Source organism: Petaurus breviceps, unplaced genomic scaffold (assembly GCF_028583685.1).
Source record: "Petaurus breviceps papuanus isolate PSGF00001 unplaced genomic scaffold, PetGlider_PUasm1.0 90977, whole genome shotgun sequence".
In the NCBI taxonomy this organism is placed as follows: domain Eukaryota; kingdom Metazoa; phylum Chordata; class Mammalia; order Diprotodontia; family Petauridae; genus Petaurus; species Petaurus breviceps.
In genome coordinates this window covers 49,483,878-49,502,021 of record NW_027187391.1, presented here as the reverse complement: position 1 = coordinate 49,502,021, position 18,144 = coordinate 49,483,878, and positions in this window count along the sequence as shown.

Below are 18,144 nucleotides of genomic sequence, written 5' to 3'. Positions count from 1 at the left end.
TGGGTTTTTCAAAGCCGGGGGACTCTCAACAACGGCTTCCCAGAATTCAGATAAAATCACAGAATACTTCTCAAAGTGAGTCCCAAAACAAAGCTACACCATCAGGGCTTATATAGCCTTCTCCTGGCTCAGAGAATGTAACAACCTTATTGACTCACTGGCCAATCAAGCAGTATCTACTGAAAAACAAGCCTCCCACCCCAGTCTCCAGGTGCACTTTAGCCTAGGGGCAGGGAAGATCTTTAAATTTGCATTTCCATTACATTTCTCCAAAGAGCAAATAGTGCTAAAAGCAAATGCAGAGACTCTTAAAATTAAACCAGCAAAAATTCATATTTATGACTTTGGCTTGAAGTAAGGGTGATGTTTTCAAAAGGTTAAATTAGGTCAATTAATTGAAAGTATCACACGCAAAAATCAATTCAATCATCCTGAAAATAAACAAGTCCTATTATTAAGTTATTTTTATTCCTCAAAAGTATTCCCTAGAGTAAAGGATTCTAATTTGGCAGGTAGAAAAGGATGACTTTTTTTTTCAGCAAAGAGACAATATGGCATAGCAAAGATATAATGATAGAAATTTTTTAAAAATAAAAATCATCTCAAATTGCAACTATTATATTTTATCAAAGGTTTGTCAGTATTGAGAGGGTTTTTTTTTTAAGTTTGTTTTTTGCCTTACAGTTAAACTTCAAATTTGGCATGATGATTCTTCAGTTGAGTGCCAGATCTACTAAGAAAGGTTGAAGTCCAGTGACAGGATGTTATGACATTAAGGAGCACACTAATGCAGAAAGAAAACTCAAGGAACACACGTTCCCAAGAAGCAAGGGGAAATTGTAATGTCCCTCATGCCCTATTGTCTCCTTTGAGAATTGGTATTTATGATTCAAGGAACAGATATTCCTCAGGAGAAAATCTTATTTTTAAAAGGGTGGTGGCAGATTTTAAATCATACTAATAAGTGGAGAGATTATTAGAAATTAAAGCAACGGTAATATCCTCCAGAAGCCCTATATATGAGGACAGCTGAGAGACCAAGATCAAGTAAGCACAAAATCCTTGAATGAGCTATCAGATGAAATGGAAAAGGCATAAGGGGAAATGTAGAATAAAATGCAACATTTTTTTCAAATGGAGCATTACCAATTAATGTTAATAAAATTAATAAAAATGAATGATATTGGGGTGGCTAGGTGGTGCAGTGAGTAAGGGTGCCGCCCCAGAGTGATGAGGACACAGGATCAGTTCCAGCCTTAGATACTTAACACCCACACAAAATAACTGGCCATGTAAACTTGGGCAAGTTACTTAACCCCAATTGCTTTATTAAAAAAAATGAATGATATGCAAGAGGTAGAGAGGATTCAGTTCTGTATTCTTATTTAAGTTTGGGAAAGAGTGACAAAAAGGGAGATAAAAATAACAATTAAAGTAAACTCAAGTAATTTGGAATTGGACCAGTATAGAGTAAGAAGCAATTGGAAGCAGATTGATGTTGTTACTTTTATTGCTGTTATTGTTCCTATTTGGAGGACAGTGAGGAAGTAAAGCAAATCCCATAGCAAAAAGGAAGAAAATAAGAAAAAATATATATATATATAAGTTTAAAGGGTGGGGAAAAAAGATGAACTAAATGAATTAAAAATAAACTAAAATGTAAATTATTAAACCCTACAATAAAAAGAAGAATTGAGAAATGGATAATTTTTTTTTTACATACAGTTAGAGTGATATTAAGAGGATGGAAAATAAATTAATATGTTTAAGCAAATGCAAAAATCTTCTTATGACTATGATTTCAGATAAGGTAAAAATAAAATCCAATAATTGCAGGAGATGAAACAGGGATATTTTAAAAGTAATAGGGCTCAAAATAAATGCAAAATAATATATCCTTCACTTCAGCAAGATAGCTACCTAAAGTGTTACCTTATTGGATAGAGAGAGAGACAGAGAGATACCGAGACACAGAAACAATCATTGCAACAGAGGCAGAGGAAGAGAAAATTGACTTGCAGATTCCACATGAGAGCATCAAAAGAAAGATAAATAAGTTCAATTATCTTGAAAAAACTAAGTAATGAAATTGATTTTCCCATATTTCTGAGCTGTTGTTTAAAAAATTATAAAAGTACATTGAGAAGCAAAAAAAAAAAATCAAAGAGTTCATCATAACACAAAAAACACATTGAAGATTGAAGATTTTTTAAAAGATCTTAAAGAGTCAGGAAGAAAGGTGGGAAGAACTGAATAGCTTGTGGTCTAAATACCATGGTCTTCCACAAGTCAATCAATTCTTTATTGAGAAAACATGCTGGGAAGATACACAAGCAGGGAAAAGGGTGGAAAGAAACAGAGGGAAGCTGAAGATTCAAAACAGCTGAGAAGAAATAGGTTAGGAATATTTCCATTTACTTACCAAATAAGAGGGCTAAAGGACAAAAGAGTAAGAGCGGTAGAAGAGAGGGACTGAGATGAGTGCAGCTGGAAGGTGAGGCATGCCCAAGAAGGGAATGTTGAAAGATGTCATTAGAGAAATTATCATTGTGTGTGGGGAAGGGGGAAAGAATACGTTTGAGATGAGTTATGAGGGCTTTTTAGGGCAAAGGTGGGGAAAATAGGAACAACAGGATGCCACCTTCCCAGAAAAGGGATTGTGCTTCCTGTGACTTCAACTCGTCCTAGGAATGGAAATGTGTGCATTCACAAGAGTAGAATATCAAAGAATAACAAGAATATTAGGGGCAGTTAGGTGGCGCACTAGCCCTGGAGTCAGGAGGACCTGAATTCAAATTTGACCTCAGACACTTAACACAAAACTAGCCATGTGACCTTGGGCAAGTCCCTTAACCCCAACTGCCCTACCTTCCACTCTCCAAAAAGAAAGCAAAAAAATAAAATTAAAAAAGGAAAATATTAAAGGAAAAAATGAAAAAAGTATAAAAGAAGGAGATTTAGCAGGAACAGATCTTAAATTGTATTATAAGGCAGAAATTATTGAAACTACCTGGTCCTGACTAAGACATAGAAAGGTAGATCAATGGAATATAGTAGACATATGTAATGTAATATCAAGCAAAGGCAACTTCCCAGGTTCAAAATACCAGCATAGGTGCTCTCTATTTTATTCAGTAACAAACCCAGAACAGAGAAGATCAAAACATGACATCATTCAAAATACAGCATTTACTAAGTGTGATTAAATAATCTCCAAGGACTACCCCACCCCAGGACTTTCCAATCATTCAATCAATTACAAAGTCTCTGTTCTAAATACTTCTCCACCCCTAGGCTATACCTTAATTAAGTCCACCACAAAGCCCCTCTTCTCAAATGGAGATTAGTTTCCAAACATAAGTAAAATACATTCATTTGCTCAACCATAGAACACAAAAAGGTCAAAAGTTCCCCACCCCTGGATCACAATTGAATCTACCCCAGAGTTACATCAAGTTTAAACACAGCACTTAATACCCAAATGGAGGTCTTTTCTTCATCTTGACACAAGGCAAGTTCTCAGCAATCTTAGTTCCTGGGGAGACAAGGCTTAGCAAGGCCATAAGATACATTGCCAGTCCCTTCATGAATTTATCCTCTGTCTGTAGAACAGTCCTAGAACCCCTGAACACATTAGCAAAGCCCTCTCCCAGGATTTCTGTAAACATACAACAAGAAAATCCTTCTTCAGGGCTTCTGTACCAACAGAAAGGCTCCCAGACCCCTGCAACAACAGCACTGTCCTTCACCAGTGGACAGTATTCATTCTGTCTGCCGGACAGTCTCCAGACCCCTGCAACAACAGTACTGTCCCTCACCAGTGGACAGTATTCACTCTCTGTCTGCAGGACAGTCTCAGGCCTTCTTAACCAAATGCCAGGTTCCAGGACTTCTTCAACAGGACAGTCTTTCACCAGTGGACAAATCTGGCAAAATAACATCAAAACAGACAGACAAAGTACCAGCAAAACAGCCATGTCTCCTCAGTCCTTGGCAGCTCAGGGGGCAGGTCTCAAAAGTCCAGGGCAATTCAAAGCGGCCACCAGCAATCCTCTTAGCCTCTCTCTCTCTCCACGAGGTGCTGCTTCCAAAAAAGATCTTCCGCCTCTCTCTTGTGTCTCTCCAAATCTACCTCACCAGCTCCTCCCACTTCAGGACTTTCTTTTCACATCAACAAGCCCATCCCACAGGTGGGATTAACAAACTCTGGGTTTTAATACAATCAATTTGAAAACCAAGCCAATACAAGGGAATCTTTAATTGCCATTACTATCACAACATACAATTTACAATAACATATAAACATAATAACCTTGTATTTGACAAGGGTAAAGGCTTGAAATTTCGGGATAAGAATTCATTATCTGGTAAAAAATATTGTGAAAACTAGAAAACAGTATGGCAGAAACTGGGCATGGACCAATATCTCATGCTATTTACCAAGATAAGGTCAAAATAGATACATGACTTAGATATAAAGAGAAATTACAAGAGAATTAGAAAAAAACATAGAACATATTACTTATCAGACTTAAGGATATGTGAACAATTTATGGATAGGTGAACAATTTGTGAAGATAAGAAGGGAAAGAGAAAAATTAGGTATAAAATGGATCATTTTGATTGCATTAAATTGAAAAGGTTTTTGCACAAATAAAATGAGAATAGCCAAAATTAGAAGAAAAGCAGAAAATTGGGGGTTAATTTACAGATATTTTATTAGATAAAGGTCTCACATCTAAAATATATAAAGAACTTTGTGAAATATATAAGAATATGAGTCATTCCTCAATTGATAAATGGTCAAGGGATATGAACAAGTAGTTTTCCAATGGAGAAATAAAAACAATTTATAGTCATATTAAAAATGCTCTAAATCATTATTGATTAAAGAAATGCAGATTAAAACAACCTGAGTATCGTTTTATACCTATCAGATTGTCTAAAATGATAGGAGAAGGTGACAAACGTTGGGGGAGGGTGATATGGAAAAATTGGGTCACATTCATTATTGGTGGAATTGTGAACTGATCCAACCATTTTGGAGAGCAGTTTGGAATTATGCCCAAAGATTTATTAAGCTACCTATACCCTTTGGCCGAGCAATACCACTACTTGGTCTGCTTCCAAAGATGATTAGTAAAAAAAGGGGAAAAAACTATCTTCTCTAGAATGTTTATAACAGCTCTCTTTGTGGTGGCAAAGAACTGGAAATTATAAGGAAGCCAATCAACTAGGGAATGACTGAACAAATTGTGGTATATAATTGTGTTGGAATACTACTGTGCTATAAAAAGTGATGAACTCAATGATTTTAGAAAAACATGGAAAAAACTTGCATGAAATAATGAAGAGTGAAATGTTCAGAACCAAGACAACATTATATATGGTAACAGCAATATTGTTTTAAGAATTACTTTGAGCGAATAAGTAATTTTGTCTATTATAAATACCCAAATTATAGGACAAATGAAGAAAAATGTTATCTGTATCCAGAGAAAGAAATGAGAAATAGATGACTGTATGGAATAATTTTACACATATACATATGTACACACACGTGTATGTGTGCGTATACCTATTTGGATGAAATGATAGCCATCTCTAGGTTGGGGGGGATGAAGAACAGGAAAGAAAAAAAGGAGAAAAAATAAATTTACACAATTGTATATTTGAAAGGAATAATGAACTGTACACAGTTAAATTTGTAGTTTCATATAGTCAGCTTTTTTATTGTGCAATGTTATGAAAATCCTTTCTTCCATAAATATAAATTCAATTTAAAAAACATCTTTCCCCACCCCCTTCAGTCTCTTAGCTTTAGTAACAATCTTTTGTGGAACAATCTTCCAAGAAATTGTCATTATTTTGTATTCCTCATCTACCAATCCTTTTAGCCTCCTCTGATTTCTATTTTCTCATGATTGATACATATTCTTAAACACTTTTTCTTTAGACTCTGAATGACCCTCACAAGAGGTTAAGCTTCTGGTGTACCAAATCAGGACTCTCTTTTTTATTTTTTTTCTGTATTACAACATGTATAAATCTTATCCTATTCTCCTTTTCACTTGTGTATTTATTTTGTTCTTTTCTGTTTTATTTCATAAAAAAATTGGTATAATAGACAGAGATCTGGTCTCACAGCCAGGAAAACCTGACTTCAATTCTGACAAATATTGCCTGTGTGGTCCTAGGCAAGTCAGTTAAGCTTACAATGCTCTAGGCAATTCTGTAATTCTGTAAGACTATGTAAGACCAATGTCTAATATTTCACAATGTCTCATATATTCTATGTGAGCGTGCTAATCTGCATTGATAGGGGAAGTTATCTCATTGGCGAGATCTCTCTGTCAACAAAATCATATGTCCAGTTCCTATTCCCAACCTTCATTAATGTAATGTTTTGTCTTTGGTGAGGCCTTCTGTTGTGACTTATTTATAGAAAAATCAATTCATGAAGCAATCAGTTTTGTGTGGTACGTCTCTCTCTGTATCCCCATGTGTGAAGCCTGGTCTTGATTCCTCCCTTTACTATTATCACCTCTTACTCCTGAGGCTAGCATATCCTATCTCTGCTATATGCCCTCCACAATCTTAACAATTATAAACAATTTTTGTCCCATGATGAACCCTTTGTTTTGTTTCTTTTCCTCCTCAATGGACTTTTATTCTTTTTTTTTTTTAAGCAATAGGCTAGGAGCATGATAAAATTAATTTCATTACTTAGTCTTTTCAGGATAATTGAACTTTTTTATCTTTATATACATTGTGTATATATATGTATGTCTGTATACATATATGTACGTATGTTTGTATGTATCTGCAACACTCATTTCTATTCAAAACACTGGAAAGTATTGATACAAATGAATTTTTCTTTTAATTGATAAAAGGCATTTATCTAAAAGCATCAGCAAGCATTATTTGTAATAATAAACTAGAGGCCTTCCCAGTAAGATCAAGGGTGAAATGAGATGCCTAAGGTCCCTAATATTCAATATTGCTTTGGAAACCTTTGCAATAGCAATAAGAGATGAAAAAGAAATTGAAGGAATCAGAAGAGGGAAGGAGGTGAATAAGCTATTTCTTTTTGTAGACGGTATGATGATATTCTTGGAAAACCCCACGCAACTAAAAATTTAGTCAAAACAACAACTTTAGCAAAGTAGCAGGATACAAAGTTAATCCACATAAACCATCAGCATTGCTACATAGCACAAACAAAACTCTACATGAGACAGCAAAATATACACTATTTAAAATAACTCTAGATAATATAAAATATCTGGGAATATACCTACCAAAACAAATCCAAGAACTATATAAATTAAATTATAAAAAACATATTATAAAAATAAAATCAGATTTAAATACTTGGAGAGGTATTAATTTTTCATTAGTAGGCAGGACCAATATAATAAAAATGACAAACTAATTTATATATTCAATGCCATCCAAACTAAATTACCAAAAAAATATTTTACTGAATTGGAAAAATAATAACAAAATTCATTTGGAAAAACAAAAAGATGGTTTTAAAGCATATATTTATCTTGGTGGATAAAGGGAAGTTTACTTTTTTTAGAAAAAAATATATTTATTTATTATAACATTATTTTTTTAATTGAGCTCCAAATTCCTTTCCTTCCATTGCCCCTCCCCCACCCACTGAGAAGGCAAGCAATATGATATCAGTCATATATGGGAAATCATTCAAAACATTTCCATAGTAGCCATATGACAAAAAAGTACGAAAAATAAAGTGGAAAAACTATACTTCGAAGTTCATCAGTTTTCTCTCTGAAGGTGGAAAGGGATTTTCTTCAAAGTCCTTTGGAATTGTCTTGGATCATTATACTGATCAGATGATCTAGGTCTTTCACAGTTGAATATTACAATATTGCTGTTGCTGTGAACAATGATCTCCTGGCTCCACTCATTTCACTTTGTATCAATTCATGAGTTTTTTCCATGTTTTTCTGAAACCATTGCTCTCATTATTTCTTATAACACAATTGTACTCCATCACAATCATATGCATAATTTTTTCAACCATTACCTAGTTGATGGGCATCCCCTCAATTTCCAATTCTTTGCTACCACAAAAAGACTGCTATGATTTCTTTTTGTACATATAGGTCCTCTTCCTCTCTCTTTGATTTCTTTGGGGTACAGACCCAGTTGTGGTGTTTCTGGTCAAAGGGTATGCACTATTTTATAGCACTTTCAGCACAGTTCTAAATTGTTCTCCAGAATGTTTGGACCAGTTCTCAACTCCACCAGCAATTCATTACTGTATCTATTTTCCCTCATCCTCTCTAATCTTTGTGATTTCTGATAAGTGTGAGGTGGTACTTCAGAAATATAACTTGAATTTCTATAATCAATAGTGATTTGGAGCACTGTTTCATATGACTATAGATAGCTTTGATTTCTTCTTCTGGAAACTGCCTCTTCATATCCTTTAACCATTTATCAATTAATGTCTCTTATTTTTATAAAGTTGAATCAATTTCCTATATATTTGAGAAATGAAGCCCTTATCAAAGAAACAATACAAACATTTTTGATGTAACTTCATTGTCTATGGTTGTTTTGGGTTTGTTTTGCCTTTTCTGGAGGGCAATTGGGGTTAAGTAACTTGCCCAGGGTTACATGGTTAGTTTTTTTGTGTGGTGTTAAATGTCTGAGGACAGAACAGAACTCGGGTCCTCCTGACTCCGAGTCAGTGCTTTACTCACTGTGCCACCTAGCTGCCCCATATGATTGTTGTTATTTAGTTGTTTTCAGTCATGCTTGACCCTTTGTGACCCCTTTTGAAGTTTTCTTGGCAAAGATAATGAAGTGGTTTGCCATTTCCTTCCCTGGATCATTTTATAGCTAAGGAAACTGAGGCAAACAGGGTTAAGTCACTTGCCCAGGTTGCACAGCTATTAAGTACTTGAGCTCATATTTGAACTCAGGTCTTCCTAGCTCCAAACCTAGTACTCTATCTACTATGCCACCTAACTGCCCTATTGTCTATAGTACCTTTTTAGCAAAATGTGGTTTCTCTCATTATATCCTTTAACTAGCTTTTTTTTTGGCTTTTGCTTTTTCTGAGATCATTATTGCTACCTTAGCTTTTTTTACTTCAGCTATAACATAATAACTTCTGCTCCAGCTCCATATTTCAACTCTATATGTGACTTTCTGCTTCAAGTGTGTCTCTTGTAAACAACATATTTTTGGATACTAGTTTCTAATCTATTTTTCTTGTCCACTTCTATTTTATGGGAGAGTTCATCCTATTCACATTTACAGTTATGATTACTACTTATGTATTTCCCTCTATCCTATATTCTTCTATTTATCCTTTCTTCTACCATTTTATCCTAACCCTCCCAAAAAGTCTTTTGTTTCTGAACACTGCTTCTCTAAACCTTCCCTCCCTTTTATCATCCCTGCAACCCAAAAGAGAAGATTTAAAAAGATGGGGAAGGAGGAAGAGATGGATGTATAAATACATTAAGAAGAGAACTTAACAACTGAAGTGAATTTAAAGAATTTGGGCAGGGCAGGTACACAGGAATCCAGAAAGTCCTGTGGGAATAGATTAGCATCAATCCTAAACAAAACTAATCTCAGGGAAGGTGATAACTTGAAAAGGGGAATAAAAATCAATACAAAAGAAATAGTTGGCTAAATATTCTTTCTCTGTTTTCTTCTCATTCTTCCCATGGCATGCTCTTCTTCTCCCACAGGTTAGCATAAAGGTTCCCAACTCCTTGCTTCTACCCTTAACTCCTCCTTTTAATTGTGAGACCTGAGTCTTTCCTTGGACTCCCACAATCCAATCAACCATACCTGGCTAAACAAATTATCACATGTTTTATCATAGGGATAAAATGAGCCTATGTCCACATGGGTAACTTTCTCTGTGTATTTTTAGGTAGCTAAGGTAAGGGCAGCTAGGTGGCACAAATCACTTAACTTTCTTTGCCTCAGTTTCTTGTCTAGAAAATGAACTGGAGAAGGAAATAGCTAATTACTCCAATATCTTTGCCAAGAAAATTCCAAATGGGGTCATGGGGAGTCAGACGTGACTAAAAAAGACTTTGCCTTCTATAAATTAATTACATACACACGTGTATACATATTTATGTGTGTTTGTACACACACACACACACACATGCACACAAATTCACCCACAGGCATGAGATAGTCAAGGAGACCTTCCTCTGATATTGCCTTCCATTTTGCTGCGCAAGTTCCATAAGGGAAGGCAGCAAGTGGTTGGGCCAGGGGACTTCCTTCTGTCCCAAAGTGATTTCCCTCAGTACCAGGAAACTTAAAATTCCTGCTGTGCCTAGTTTATCTCCATCCTCAGGTGAGAACAGAAACTTATCCCCATTTCTCTCAACCTTGACACCCCAAAGTTCCAACCAAACACCAACCACCCCTCCACTGTGTCTTCTTAAATGCCTATTTATATGTCCTTCCCTGCCTGCCTCATGAAGCAAGGATGCTAGGGACCAAAAAGTAACCTCCATCTGCACCAGCACAAGGCAATTTTCACTGCCAGATGCTAACATGATCTATATACTGGGATGTGGAGAATCACCCATGCAAAGGGGAGCAAACTTTCCTTGGACTTCAGGCCTTCCGTCTCCTCCTGCAGCTGTCCTTCGAGGGAAGAGGAAAAGGAAAATCAATGCATAATAGGACCTCCATCTCCTGTTGCAACATTTCCTGCCCAATCACCATTAATGAAAGGAAGAGAAGTAGTAAAACTACAAATGGAGCCTCTCACCTCAGTATGCCTTCTATGTCATTCTCTACTTGTATACAGCCCAAACTCCAGCTCCCTCTGAAAAAACAGTGCTGTCTTACATTCAGTGATGGACACTTCCACACCTAGTCATATCCTACACATTCCAGTGATTCTGTCAGTCATCATCCAAACCCCATTCCCTATTCCTAATCATCTAATTTCTCATTCCCATTTCCTTCACCTTTCCACTCTAAAATTCCAACCAAACACCACCTACCCCTCCCACTATGCCCCCTGAAATGCCTTATATAGATAACAAATTTCCCTTTATCCTAAATCTTTTCCTCTCCCACTCCTTTCATTTTCTAGCTCTTACTGGGAGCTAGAACCAGTTACTGGTTTCTTCCTGATTACACAGCCTCCCTGACCACCCTTTCCAGTACTTACTACATCTTCACTAATTCTCCTTGATTCACTGGTTGAGGTGAGGGAGTTGTATTATTTGCTCCCCATTTATAAGTTCAGGTCCTCCCTGACCTCTGTCAATCATTAACCTCTCCTACTTTGAAGTTACTGCAATTCACTTCTACCAACCAATGCAAATCCTGGTAGCTGTTATCTACTTCCTCTAGGTAAATCTTCTTCCTTTCTCAAAGAATCTGGTACCTTTCTTGGAATTTTTCTGTCCTCCCCAACTCCTGCCCTACTTTAGGTGAAGATCAGGAAACACAGTTTTGACAAATCTCTGAATCACCCCTGGTTACAGGATCATTAAATTTGACTTGACCTTAGAGAATCTGAAACATGAATTGGAGAACATCATACATGAAAGCAATGATGCACACTGGGAAGTGCATGCAAAGGAGCACAACCTTGTGTACCCAAAGCATTTCATTACGATTCCCAATCCTGATGATATAGAAGAAGATCCTTAAGTTACCAACATGCTCACGAAAGTATGGAAGATTCCAATTTGTGAACTGACCTGCATAAATGTTACTCTCAGTTAGACTCTTGTCTATAAGGGCTATGAGGAAACATGATGTGATATCCATGATACCAGTGTTGTAGTTTGCAAGATGTACAGGAGAGAAAAATTAAAACAAAATGAAAGCGGAGTGAAGAATTCTGGTGAGGTCTCTAAAAATGTGAGTTATCACATGTAGTCATAATTAGTTTTTGCATTTTTCTATACCTCCAGTTACAGTTATTTTCTGGCATTCCTTCTCCAGTTTTTACCTTATAGAAAAAGAAACTTGGAACAGATTGTTTGCTTGATTAAGTTACACACAAGTTGCAACATTAGGATCTACTTTAAAAGGTTATTTATCAGACAGGCTTACATTTTAAGAGATCATTGAGAAACAATGAGTGTTTGATTTGCTATTGACTCTAAACATTTATTTGACTGATCATTATAGGAGTTGAAATTTCTCCTGTATAGATAAAAAAGGGGTAGCTTGATTCACTCTTCTTTCTCACTAGGGGGATTTCAACATTCATAAAGACTCTTGCTCAAATACCCTAAGCATTCAGTTCCTAAGTCTACTTACTTCCCATGACCTATGTCTTCCAAGCAACCTCAAACACACCCAAAGATCCTATTCTCCATCTTGCCATCACCCACATATGCACCAATTCCATGTTCAGGGATTTTTAAAATCTCCTTATCTAACCATAATCCATTGGCTTTAAGTGTCTCCTGCCTTCCCTTGCCAATCTCTACTCTTCATTCATACTGCAACCTTTAATTTTTTTATAGCTCAGTTCTCTCTCAGGGTATCTCCCTTATACTAATCACTCTCTCCTCTTTTCCCCATCTTGACCACTTAGTTAAAGAGTTTCATGCTACACTGTCTCTTGAGTCACCTTTATTATATTGTCATTTGTACCTTATTGCCAAGCTTCAGTCTTGGATCACTCCTACACACACACACACACACACACACACACACACACACACACACCTGAATGTAGGTGAATAAAGTTGCACAACTGTATTGTTTTGGTTGGGTCCACTACACATTTCTGTTACACAATCTCAACAGGGCCCTCACTACTGATAGGTAATCCTGCTTAGATACTGCTCTCATCAACTTGAAATTCCACTTTCCAGAGTAACTCTTCCCAACCTTTTCATTTGTCTTCAAATGTCCTATGTCTCCCCCTCTGCAGCCCTCTCAGTTGAGAATCTTGCCTCATGTTTTACAGAAAAAATCATAGCCACTCATCAAGAATTCCCTCTTTTCCCTTCTACCTTATTTCCTATCACTCACAAGCCTCCTAGCACTTTCTCCTCCTCTATCCCTGCCTCACTTGAACAGGTGGATGTACTCCCTACCAAGGCTCACCTCCCCTACCTGCACAAACAATTCCATTTTATCCTATCTCCTGCAACAGACCTCCTCCCTCATCATCCCCATTCTATCATTTATTTTCAATCACTTTTTATCTACTGGCTCTTTCCCTACTGCCTACAAACATGCCCATGTCTCCTCCATCCTGAAAAAACTTTCAATTGATCTTTCTATCCCTGCCAACTGCTATCCTCTATCTCTTTTACCCTTAGTGGCTAAACTCCTTAAAAATGCTCCCTACAACAGGTGCCACCACTTTCACTACCTTTTTAACCCCTTACAATCCAGCTTCCAATCCTATCATTCCCCCAAAAGTGTTTGCTCCAAAGTTACCAATGATCTCTTGTCAAATTCAAAAGCCTCAGTTCTTGTTCTCCTCGAACTTTGTAGACTTTGACACTGTCGATCCCACTTTTCTCTTTGATTCCCCCCTTTCTCTAGATTTTTGGGATACTACTCTCTCCTGGTTATCCCCCTACCTCTCAGACCACTCCTTTTTAGTTTCCTTTGCTGGATCCTCATTGGGACCATGTCTTCTAATCATAGGTGTCCCCAAAATTTCTATTCTGGGCATTCTCTTCTCCTTCTATACTACTTCACTTGGAGATCTCATCAGTTCCTATGGATTTAATTACCATCTATATGCTGATGATTATTGAATCTATCTATTTTGCCCTAAACTCTCTGCTGAACTCCAATATCATCTCTCCAAATGCCTTTCAGACATCTTAAATTGGATATTTGGCAGACATCTCACACTGAACATGTCCCAAACTGAACTCATTATGGTTTTCTCCTATATCCTCCTCCTCCTTCCCCCCACCCCACATTCTCTATTGCTGTAGAGGGCAGTATCATCCTTCAGATCCCTCAGGCTCACAACCTAGGTATGATCCTTGGCTCATTACTACTTCTCACTCTTCATATCAATACTGTTGCCAAGGCCTGCCTATTTTACCTCTGCAACATCTCTTGAATACAGTACCTTCTCTTTTCTGACAATGCCACTGCTCTGATGCAGGCCCTCATCATCCTATGTCTTAATTATTACAATAGCTTGCTGGTGGGTGTGCCTGTTTCAAGTCTTTATCCACTCCAATCCATCCTCCATTCAGCCACTGAAGTGAGTTTCCTAAAGAACAGGTTTCACCACACACACACACCCACACTCCAGTGGCTCCCTATCACCTCCAAAATCAAATACAAAATCCTCTGTTTGGAATTCAAAGTCCTCCATATCCTAGTTCCCTCTTACCTTTCCTGTTTTCACCTCTTTTAGCAGCTCTGGAACAGACTCTGCAGCCTCTCCCAGCTGTGCTTTAGACTCCTTCTGTAGGCAGACTCTCTTTGGTCTGTTCTGAAGGGGATTCAAAAAGCTCTCACTGCTGTGGAAATACTGCCCTCTAGCTCAAAGACTGTGATAGCCCCAGTCTCTTCCAGAGCTAAGAGGACCATAATCCCAGTATTAGTCAGCTGTGTCTTAACCCTTCTCCCACCCAAGGAGCAGCCTCTATGAACACCATATCACACCTTGATCATGATGTTCCAGGTATCTCATTTGCTGGGGAATGTAAGCTTTGGTACCTTTTCCTCACATATTTTCAGTCCGGTTTCACCTCTTATAAGTAGTATGGTATAGTGAGAGGACAGTGACATTTTGAAAAAGTGATTTGGAGTCAGGAAGACCTGGGTTCAGATCCTGCCTCAGATACTTGTTATTTTCGTGACCATAGGGAAGTCACTTAACTTTTGTGATCTTGATTTATTTATCTGAAAAATGGATATAATAGTGTCTACAGTACCTACCTCACAGAGTTTTAGTGGAGCTCAAAAGAGAAAATAACTTTAAAGTGCTTTATAAAATATAAAGTGACCAATAAATATCAGTTATACAATAGAATGGGATATAGTTTCCATGATATTAATTAAAGAAATGGCAAGTATTATGAGAATGACTCTTTTCCCATTGTATGTTTTTTTTTTAAAGCAATTGGGGTTAAGTAACTTACTCAAGGTTACACAGCCAGTTATTTTGCCCATTGTGTTTCTTTATAGCCTTATGTTTTGTACTAGATATTTTTAGTAAAATAAAGCTTCCTTTTTATTTATTGTTTACTCAAACAAAACTCATTTTTTTAAAAGAGAGATGCAAACAAGGAAGGTCACTGTAGCCATCAAACATATGGACAGACAGGAAGAGAGGATGTTTCTGAAAATAACATTTGACATTAATGATATGGATAGAAATACAACCCATTCACAAACCTTGAAAGATGTTCCATTATATCTTTTAAATTATCCTAATTATGTAAACAATCAGCATTTTAGCATTAAAAATTAAACATAAAAAATAGACATTGATAATGACAGGCATTTAGTTTGAGGGTTGTTTTTGCTCTGACACTTCTATGTTGTCATGAGAACTATTTATGCTTCATTTCAGATACTGGCAAGACTACATAGAGAATGACTGTGGTTGGAGGTATGCTGGAGCAGGAGAATCACCCAGTAGATCATTCTCATTCATCTGTGAATGATTCGAAATTCACCTCTTATCCTTGGAGGAAGCTATTAATCATTTTGCAAAGCATTAATGGATGGCCATGATCCTGCCAGCTGGCAAAAAGAAAATGGCAGCTGCCAGAGTATGGGGGCACCATTTATAGTGCTATGGAATTCAGCCAGAGCCAGTGGCATAACATAAAGGCCCATAAGGCTGGTGTATTTCCTAATCAGCAGGGGTTAAAAGGTCATTGTGTATCAGTGAAAGAGCATCAAAAAGACAGTTTTCACCCTACACATGACAAATTTCAGATTACATGATTAAAACAGAATTATTAATAAGAAGAACATTTGCAGCTTTTAGGAAATTTATTTCAGCAAAAAGCCCTAGAGTCCAGTGCCCTGATACCTTCATTTGCTATCAAATTTAACCCAATCTATTGCTGAATTTAGCTATAGGGACCTTTGTTTACATTCAAATTTCCACAATTTAAAATAAAAATCATGAGAGAAGGCCTCATATTTGCCATTTCCCTCTGCCACCAGGAGTCAGTGTGAAAGAGTAGAAATAGTACTGAATTTGGAGACAGAGGACAGACAGGAGCTAGAACTGTGTAAGATACATAGATGATCACCATCCATATGACCTTGGGCAAATTCCTTCAATTCTCTGGCTCATTCATAAATTGAGAAGAGTAAAATTAATTATCTCTAGAGTCTCTTCCAAGTTTTCAAATAACAACATCAATATCTATTGATATTTGCTGAGGACTCCAAATGGGATCCCCTCAATAGTAGAATGCAGAAGCAAAAAAACAAACACAGGATAAAGCCATCAAAGCTTCTAGCCTAATCTTGTCACCTCCTCCTTTCTTTAACAGCCATTTTAGAACGAATAAAAATATTTAGTATTTCTTAAGTAGAAGTTTGCAAGCTTCAGGAAGTCTCCAATCCTGCTGAAATGGCCATATGCAGAGTAAATGACAGAATCAAATTGGAGATTTGAGTTCCAATGACTTCACAGCATAGTGGATATGATGTATTGCTTTGAGCCATGTAAAACTTCATTCAGAACCACCTCTACCAGTTATTAACTATGAGAGTATGGCTGAGTCACTTATGTTTTCAACCTCAGTTTCCTCATCTGTAAATGGGAATGATAATACCTGCCTCAGTGTCATTGTGAAAATTAAATGAGATAATGTATGTGTGAGATATGAGAGTATGTGTCTTTCATATGAGTTATGGGTTTCTATGTGGGTCTGTCAAGATAAGGCCTTCAGGGAGGCTAGATATCTCCAGAGTGTCCTTCACCCACTCTTCTTTGAGAGTGACATTGGTTTCTGTCAGGAAAGAAAATAAGTGACTGAATCCATGAGGCTGGCTACTTTGCTCTGCTCAGAGCGAGAACACCAAACTAGAATTATATCTATCCACAATGCTATGTACTCTTTGTCTAGAGAGGGTGAAAAAGGTTTAAGTTGTGTACCTGATTACTATCCTTTAACAGGGAAAGAGTGACCCAAGCTATATATAAAACAGTTTGATTTCCTTCTCACCAAATATCAGTTACAAAAAGACAAAATAATATGAAATAAATAGGAAATAAGCCCACTTCTCCAATCTGATAGCAGACAGAAATCAGAGAAGTTATACAGATAAGAATATATTAGACAAAGCAGTGAATGGACTTTCCAATTTGGAGCAAGAAAATTCAGACCCAGATATCACCCAGGGGGGGAAATTCCCCAAAGTCTCAAATATGGTAAGCTGAGGATAGGGATGTGATTGAAGTGCTAAAACCTCTACAAGTTGACTTCTTCCCAGAATCTCTCCCTTCAGGGACCTCTCCTTGAAGAGAATTGGGAATTTCATGTCTTATCTCTTGAAGTCAGAAATCAGAACACCAAGATCTCCTTTTCTAAGCTCTTTCCAGCTCTGCCCCTCATGCAGAAATGGAACACCAAACAATCTCCACGAATAAAGAGAGTTCTATGCAATTGTGTTTGAGTCCTTGGTTATATTTATAAAGTACTTTCCCAACTTAAGAAATAATATATCAGAATTTCATGCAACTCTATTTTGAGTCCCTGGTTACATTAATGAAATACTTTCCCAACTTAAGAAGCAATGTATCTGGATTTCATGCAACTGTGTTTGAGTCCCCGGTTATATTCATAAAGTACTTTCCCAACTTAAGAAACAATATATCAGAATTTAAAAAAAAATTAGTGGCATTCACATAGATGTTATCATAGAACCATGGAGTCAGAAGAGACATCAAGAAAATATTTGATCTTGCCACCTGTCTTTACACAGCCTCAGTGCAGCACCAAACCAACTTTCCTTGATGATTTTCAAGGTATAAACATCACTACCTCCTTCAATGATTTCTTATACAATATAATCTATTTTTAAAGTTTTTTTTTTACAATTTATTTTTAATTTGTGGAATAAAACAAGCATTTTTATAACATGATACAATAAAAAGATGATTGTGCATGAAACTGCAAATCTATTATGCACAAC